The sequence below is a fragment of the Peromyscus eremicus genome, unplaced genomic scaffold, assembly GCF_949786415.1.
Source record: "Peromyscus eremicus unplaced genomic scaffold, PerEre_H2_v1 PerEre#2#unplaced_438, whole genome shotgun sequence".
In the NCBI taxonomy this organism is placed as follows: Eukaryota; Metazoa; Chordata; class Mammalia; order Rodentia; family Cricetidae; genus Peromyscus; species Peromyscus eremicus.
In genome coordinates this window covers 106,724-114,390 of record NW_026734674.1, presented here as the reverse complement: position 1 = coordinate 114,390, position 7,667 = coordinate 106,724, and the positions used below count along the sequence as shown (strand labels likewise).

General features: G+C 43.9%; 1 long non-coding RNA gene across 1 annotated transcript; it reads left to right on the top strand.

Annotated features, from left to right (window-relative positions):
* Positions 1 to 456: 456 nt before the first annotated feature.
* Positions 457 to 5,341, top strand: LOC131901817 (uncharacterized). The gene is made up of 2 exons (XR_009376886.1): positions 457 to 632; positions 5,153 to 5,341. It is a non-coding gene; the product is annotated as an uncharacterized LOC131901817 (long non-coding RNA).
* The last annotated feature ends 2,326 nt before the right edge of the window (positions 5,342 to 7,667 follow it).

Below are 7,667 nucleotides of genomic sequence, written 5' to 3'. Positions count from 1 at the left end.
TACCTCCTCTTCAGTCCAATACACTGTACATGCTGGGAACAGACGCCAGTGTTATTTGCCCTGTGTATGACAATGGGAGCGTGTCAGGAGCCAAGTAGCCTAACTGATTCCCATGGGAAAAAGCTGTGTACCCAATCTTCCGTTAACAGTTTCAATAGCAACCATTTTTCAACAAAACCACAGTATGTACCTTTTGATCTACTCCCTGAAACATAATGGTTTGCTGTATGGTCCGTTGATCAGGCCCTGGAACAAAGAGACCTTTTCCTGAACCCTACCTTACCCTAACTTCCTCCTAGTAACTTTCCATACCCCTATCTACTTTTCCTAGCTTCTAGCATATATAAGCCTGACTCCCCTTGCAATAAACGAGACCTTGACGCAACTCAGACTGACTTTGTCTTCCTTTACGCGCCTGGTCTCCTTTCTCTCTCACCCCCATTGATCTTTCAGGAGGTGCCTCCTCGGGTCTCATCAAATATCGTGGCCCGCGGGACGGGTCAAGTGGCGCCCGAACGTGGGGCTCGAGGCACGGTGACCTACCGGACGACGGATAACAAAAGGGGCCCCGGAGAGAATTAGGGTAGAGACGCCCGGACCGCATCACTCGTGCAACGCGGGAGAGTCTTGAGGTAAGTGTCGTCCAATCGATCAATGGGAAAAAATTTATCTAAAGAGGCTGTTCTTTTAAAGGATATGAAAGGGAATCTTCGGGAGAGAGGATTAAGAGTTAAAAAAAAGGATTTAGTAAAGTTCTTTCAATATGTGGAGGAGAAGTGTCCCTGGTTAGTGATTGATGGACCAGGAATTCACCCTTTGACTTGGAATAAGGTTGGGAAAGATATTAATAAATTACTCAGAGACGGGGAAAATGTCCCCGATGCCTTTTTTAGTTTTTATGGTGTGATTAGAGATTTTCTAAAGGAAGCAGAGGGAGATGGGCTTGCTTCACATTTACTAGCCCTTGCAGAGGATTTTCTCTCAAACTCCCCCTGCCTGACACCCAAGTGTCCAGAGGTTTATTACATCTACCGGTAAGAGCGCTCTCTGTCTTGTCTGTGTCTCTGTCTTGTTACTTTTGTTTTGTACTTTGCAGGCTCAATTTGTACTTTTCAGGCTCTCACTGGGACAGACGTGTCCAGACAGTGAACCTGGCGGCGAAGGGAGACGTCCCAGAGCCCTAAAGCCACCTCAGAGGTGACGATTTGGTTTAGGAGCATCTTTGGGTATCTTCCCCCACGGTGGGAGGAAGTGCCACTTTGTATTTTGTCCCGGGAATTTGTCAGAGCCATTTTGTGGGTTTTTTTGTATGTTTTGTTGTGATCATTGTTACTTTACTCTCTTCTTCTCTTCCAAGAAAAAAGGTGCATGTCTGACTGACAGGGATGTGGAAGCCCCTGATGTCTGTTTAATTAAGGACAGAGATCCTCCAGTCTGGATTGTTTTTGGTGTGATTGAGCCTGGAGGGTCAAAACCTCCCCCCCCCAGAGCACATCAGGCTGTCACTGTTCTTGGAGCTTTGTTGGTTGTCTCGTTGGGACAAAGTTTTTTCGTGTGCCCTTGGTCTTGTGTGTAATGTGTTAATTGTTCTCATTGTTGACTTGATTGTGACGGACGTTATGGGACAGTTCCCTTCTTCTCCACTAGACCTTTGCCTAGCCCACTGAAAGGATGTGTGAGCCACAATAGAGGGAACTGGGTCCCCCACCCCCACTCCTCGACTGAACTGAGATAAACAGGTATCCCCTGCCAGGTGGGGCTTGCATACTGCAGGAGGGGCTCGCTGGCTGTGAATGAGGCCATCGTCTCAGTGCTGATGTTCCAGTTCTTGGATTGTCTGTGTAAATGTTATTTGTTTCTGTCTACTAACCTCCCTTATTTTTCTAGAGGAAGAGGAGGAGAGAGAGGCATAGCAAAGGCCACCTCCGTCCCTCCCTAGCTCTCTTGCTATCAGGACTGCAGCCAGCTGGCTGCTCTCAGGAGGGTGGGGGTGCATGCTCTCGGTACAGGCGGGCAAAGACGGGAACTTTGGACAGGACAATGGGGACTGCCTGCAATTGACAAAAACTGTGTGAACACTGAACAGAGAATCTGACTTTAGTCAGAAGAGTTAACAAAAACTTTTTTTCAGGAACATTGGCAGCCAAGAACACGCTCTATGCCCACTACTCCCCCTCCCTTCCTTTACTGTGATAACTTCAAGGTTTCTTCTGCCGGCCAGCAGTTTCTCTTGTTAACCCTTCTCTGTCCTGGTATTGCTTAAAAGGAAATGTTAAATTACCAGTTCAAGACACTGGGAAAATTATGCTTTTGTTTCCACAGGAAAAATAAAAATTTACATGGGTTTTGGTCATTTGAGTTCAATGGGTTACAAATACTTGCCATCATTTAAGAGACTTGGTTTCAAATTATTGCTGGTTAAGATAAAAATAATGTTTTTATAAAAAATGACTTGAGATATATATATATATATAAATAATGAAATATGTTTCAGGTTTCTTTGTCTTGCTATTCTGCTGTTACATTGAGACTCCAAAGGGTCATAGTTGTAAAAATGTCTGTCTACTCTACAGGTATGAATGAAAAATGTGGCCACATATATGTTTGGTTTTGAATGTCTGAGTTTGCATGTCCTTTGTGTTAAGGAATACAAGTTAATACTAGTCATCTGGCTATTCAGATACTAGTTTAAAACATAAACTGTTCTATTTAAATAAAAAAACTGAGAGGTATATTTGACTAATATATTTATAGGAGAACAAATTGGCCTGGTTATTGTTACCAAATTTAGAGATATTTTTAAGATTGGGCCTAGATTTGTTTGGCTCAGATACATTTAATAGATAATGGTCCTCAAACCTGTCAAAGATCTGGTAAATATGGCATTTACATTATTTGATAAAAAGCTTACTATAGCAAACAGAGACTCCAAGCTCCCCAGCTCCTAGCAATGACTCCCAAGGAATGGCCAATTCCCCTATGCTATGTCAAAAGTATGTAGCTCAGTCTATCGATCCAGTGAGGGTCTAATACCCCGAAGTTTATATTATACATTATATGGATGATTTGTTAATAGCAGGGAAATCTGTAGAAAAAACACAAAATGTAGCTCAAAAGATAATTATCACACTTCAGGACCGAGGATTTCATATAGCTCCAGAGAAGATACAAACCCAATACCCCTTCCTGTTTTTAGGGTTCGAGTTACACCCGGACCTCCTCTATACACAAAAAATCCAGATTAGAAAAGATACACTTCGTTGTCTCAATGATTTTCAAAAGCTTTTAGGGGATATCAATTGGCTGCGACCCTATTTAAAAATAACCAAGGGAGAAATATGCCCCCTTGAGGATATCCTCAAAGGAGACTCCGACCCTCAATCCCCTAGATACCTTATGGTGGAGGCAGAGAGGGTATTACAAAAGGTTGAACACACTCAGCAACACACGGGATATTTTGACCCAACTCTCCCATTGTATTTGATCATTTTTTCTACAGATTTTGCCCCTACAGGTCTGCTTTGGCAAGAGTCCGTACCTTTACTGTGGATACATCTTCCTATTACTAAAAGAAAAATCCTTCCTACTTATCCTTCCCTGGTTTGCCAATCAATAATGTTAGGAATAAAAGCCTCCACTCGATACTTTGGACATGACCCTGATATTATTGTTATGCCATATGATAAAGAGCAACTTGAATGGTTATGCACCCATAGTCCTGACTGGGCCATCCTTGTCTGCACCTATGAAGGAAACTTGATACACAAATGCCCAGCAATAAACTCCTACAATTCTTCTCCCTTACTTCTTTTGTTTTCCTTAAAAATACCCGAATGGAGCCCATCCCGGACTCCCCTGTGCTTTTCATAGATGGGTCAAGCAATGGTAAAGCTGCATATGTCCTCAATGGCCAAAAGAATGTTATGACAACCCCTTTCAAGTCAGCTCAGCTGGTGGAGCTATATGCTGCCCTTGCTGTCTTTAAAAATTTTGAAGGTTGCTCCTTTAGTTTGTATTCAGACAGTAGATATGTGGTAGGGGCTTTACAGGCTTTGGAAATGGTCCCAATAATCCAACCCATTACTCCCACCTTTCAAATGTTTTCTGAATTACAAAAATTAATCCGACAAAGGTCGCTACCCTTTTATGTTGGCCATATTCGTACCCACACAGGCCTACCTGGACCCCTAGCTCAGGGAAATGAACTTGCCGATTCTGCTACACGTTCTATCTTGATTTCTCATTTGGAACATGATCAGGTAGCAGCTGCTCGTGAGGCGCACCACCTTCATCACCTCAATGCTCAAACTTTGAGACTAAGGTTCTCAATTACTAGAGAACAGGCTAGGGAAATTGTAAAAAGCTGCAAAAATTGCCTGATGCTCTTACCTGAACCTCATTATGGAGTAAACCCCAGAGGGCTTATTCCTGGACAACTATGGCAGATGGATGTCACCCATGTTCCTTCTTTTGGCAAATTAAAGTTTATACATGTTACTGTAGATACCTTCAATGGATTTATTTATGCCTCCGCTCATAATGGAGAAGCCACCAAAGATGTTATCAATCATATGTTACATGTCTTCACAGTGCTAGGTCAGCCGAAATGTATAAAAACTGATAATGGTCCAGGATATACTAGTAGCAAATTCAGACAATTTTGTTTACAATTAGGAATTAAACACATCACTGGAATATCCTATAACCCTCAAGGTCAAGGTATCGTGGAGAGAGCTCACCAAACTTTAAAAAAATACTCTTAATAAACTTAGCTCACAAGAGACACTATTTCCCCTTAAGGGAAACCACAAAGCTCTGCTTTCTCACGCCCTATTCGTATTAAATTTTCTGACATTGGACGCTTTTGGAAAATCTGCGGCTGAGCAACACTGGCACCCAGAAACCAAACAAGGATATGCGCAGGCCCTTTGGAAAGATCCAATAACTGGAATATGGGATGGTCCTGATCCAGTTATAATCTGGGGAAAGGGGTCTGCATGTATTTATGACTCCAAGGAAAATGGGGCTCGTTGGCTACCAGAAAGACTGATTAAGCCTTACTCTGCACAGATTGCCTCCCTAGATTAAGGAAAAAATAACTGTTATGTCCAGGACACAACCCTGAGACAAAAATTCTCTCTTTTTCTTTCAGAAATGCCTCCGGCTTGGAAAATAAAGGGAGCCACGGACATCTCAATGGCAGGACCTGTTCATCGCGAGCCTTGGAAAACCAACCCCTGCTTCATCGTTTGCTTACTACTCTTCCCCCTTCCCCTCTCCTGCATCTCCAAGGAAAGCCCCCATGCTATTAAAAAGCTTACCTGGCGAATTTTCACAGTAACAGGGGAGGAGGTCTGGAGCATTACTGCAAACCATGCTCCCTATTCCTGGTGGCCATCACTCACTCCTGACTTCTGTCAGCTGGCTGCAGGATTGAATTCTTGGGATATACCTACTATTGGCCAACACCAGTTAAATGGTACAGGGGTTCAAACGATTCCAAACTGCAATCAATTTCCTCATAGTCCTAAAACCACTTGGACAAGCCCTTGTGGGACATTCCATGATAATGACCCTGCTGTGATGACTGCCCCAGGCTGTGTTAGTCCTACAGCTCGTTGTAGGTTAGCACAATCTGACTTTTATGTCTGCCCTAAGGATGGTAGAAGCCGAGCCACGGCTGCTAGATGTGGGGGATTCAAGACCTTCTTTTGTGCTCGATGGGGTTGTGAAACTACAGGGGCAGCTTACTGGGAACCAACTTCATCTTGGGACCTTATTTCAGTTACAAGGGGATACAGTAAGCCTAGCACGAATAAACATTTTTGCTTTAGCTCCTATACTGGGACAGCCTATAATCCAGGGCTATCATTACCTTTAAACATAACCTTCACCCCTCAAGGTAGGGCAAATCGAGAATGGCCCTCAGGAAAAACATGAGGACTCCGCTGGTATCTTGATGGCACAGATAAAGGAGTCATTTTCAAGATCTTGCTAACAATAGAAAACCTGTACCCACAGTCGGTAGGACCCAATGTAGTTCTCTCTGACCAAAAAGTTCCCTCCAATCATGAAAAGGTGCCATCACCTCCTTCCCCCTCACCTCATCCTCGTCCCTTTCCCTACCATATAGGCACCGTGACTACCATCGTAGACTCCAGCAATGGCACTCTCCTTACTCCTTTTGGAGGAACAGGAGATAGATTGTTTAATTTGGTCCAGGGAGCTTATTTGGCCCTAAATGCCACAAATCCAAACAGAACCTTGGGTTGCTGGCTCTGCCTTACCTCCAGTCCCCCTTATTATGAAGGAATCGCCTTTCAGTCTACTGCCAATAACCTAACTTCCCCGAGCAATAGGTGTCAGACTAAGCCACATAAACTAACACTCCCTGAAGTCTCCGGACAAGGTTCTTGTTTGGGCAAGATTCCATCAACCCTTCGTCACCTCTGTAAACAAACTCTGACACCCTATAAAGGGAGCTATTATCTTGAAGCACCCAATGGGTCCTACTGGGCCTGTAACACAGGATTGACCCCTTGCATATCTGCTCAGATATTTGACGATTCCCATGAATTTTGTGTGATGGTCCAGTTATGGCCTCGTGTCACTTATCATCAAGAAAGCTCAGTGATGGAATTCTTTGAGCAGAGAGGCAGATACACTCGAGAACCTGTGTCGATGACTATTGCCCTATTGTTAGGTATTGGAGGCATTGCTGCAGGAGTTGGTACAGGAACTGCTGCCCTCATGCAGAGCAACCACCTTATGCAGTTACAAATGGCTATGACTACTGACCTAGAGGCCATAGGAAGATCCATTTCTGCCCTGGAGAAGTCTTTAACCTCGCTCTCTGAGGTTGTGTTACAAAATAGAAGAGGTCTGGATTTACTATTTTTAAAGGAGGGAGGTTTATGTGCAGCCTTGAAGGAAGAATGCTGCTTTTATGCTGATCACACTGGGGTAGTTAGAGAATCAATGGAGAAATTAAGAGAAAGATTAGCACAAAGAAAACGTGATTTTGAAAATCAAAACAATGGGTTTGAGGGTTGGCTAAAGGGGTCCCCTTGGCTTTCTACTCTGATCCCCACCCTCCTGGCCCCCTTGATCATTTTTATTCTCCTCCTCACCTTTGGTCCTTGGGCTTTTCAACGACTAACACAATTCATCAAAAATCAGATCGATTCGGCCCTATCAAAAACTGTTTCAGTACATTACCATCAGACAGAAACTCGAGAGGAAACTATTGAAACAGGTGAAAGGCTCAGGTTCAGTGGCCTACGAACCTAAAAACCCCTATAACTAAAAGCTAGAGGGTACTCAATGACGGGAATAGTATGGGGCCTGTGCTGGGAGCACAACGTACAGAGGTCGCCAGAGACCGGCTCAACATGGCACGTTGCCAGACAGGACTGCACCCCATATAGCCTAAGACAGGGGCCCTCTCGATTTATGACCAAAGCCTGCTTTGGCCATTTTATAGAAAGAAGGGGGAATTGTCAGGAGCCAAGTAGCCTAACTGATTCCCATGGGAAAAAGCTGTGTACCCAATCTTCCGTTAACAGTTTCAATAGCAACCATTTTTCAACAAAACCACAGTATGTACCTTTTGATCTACTCCCTGAAACATAATGGTTTGCTGTATGGTCCGTTGATCAGGCCCTGGA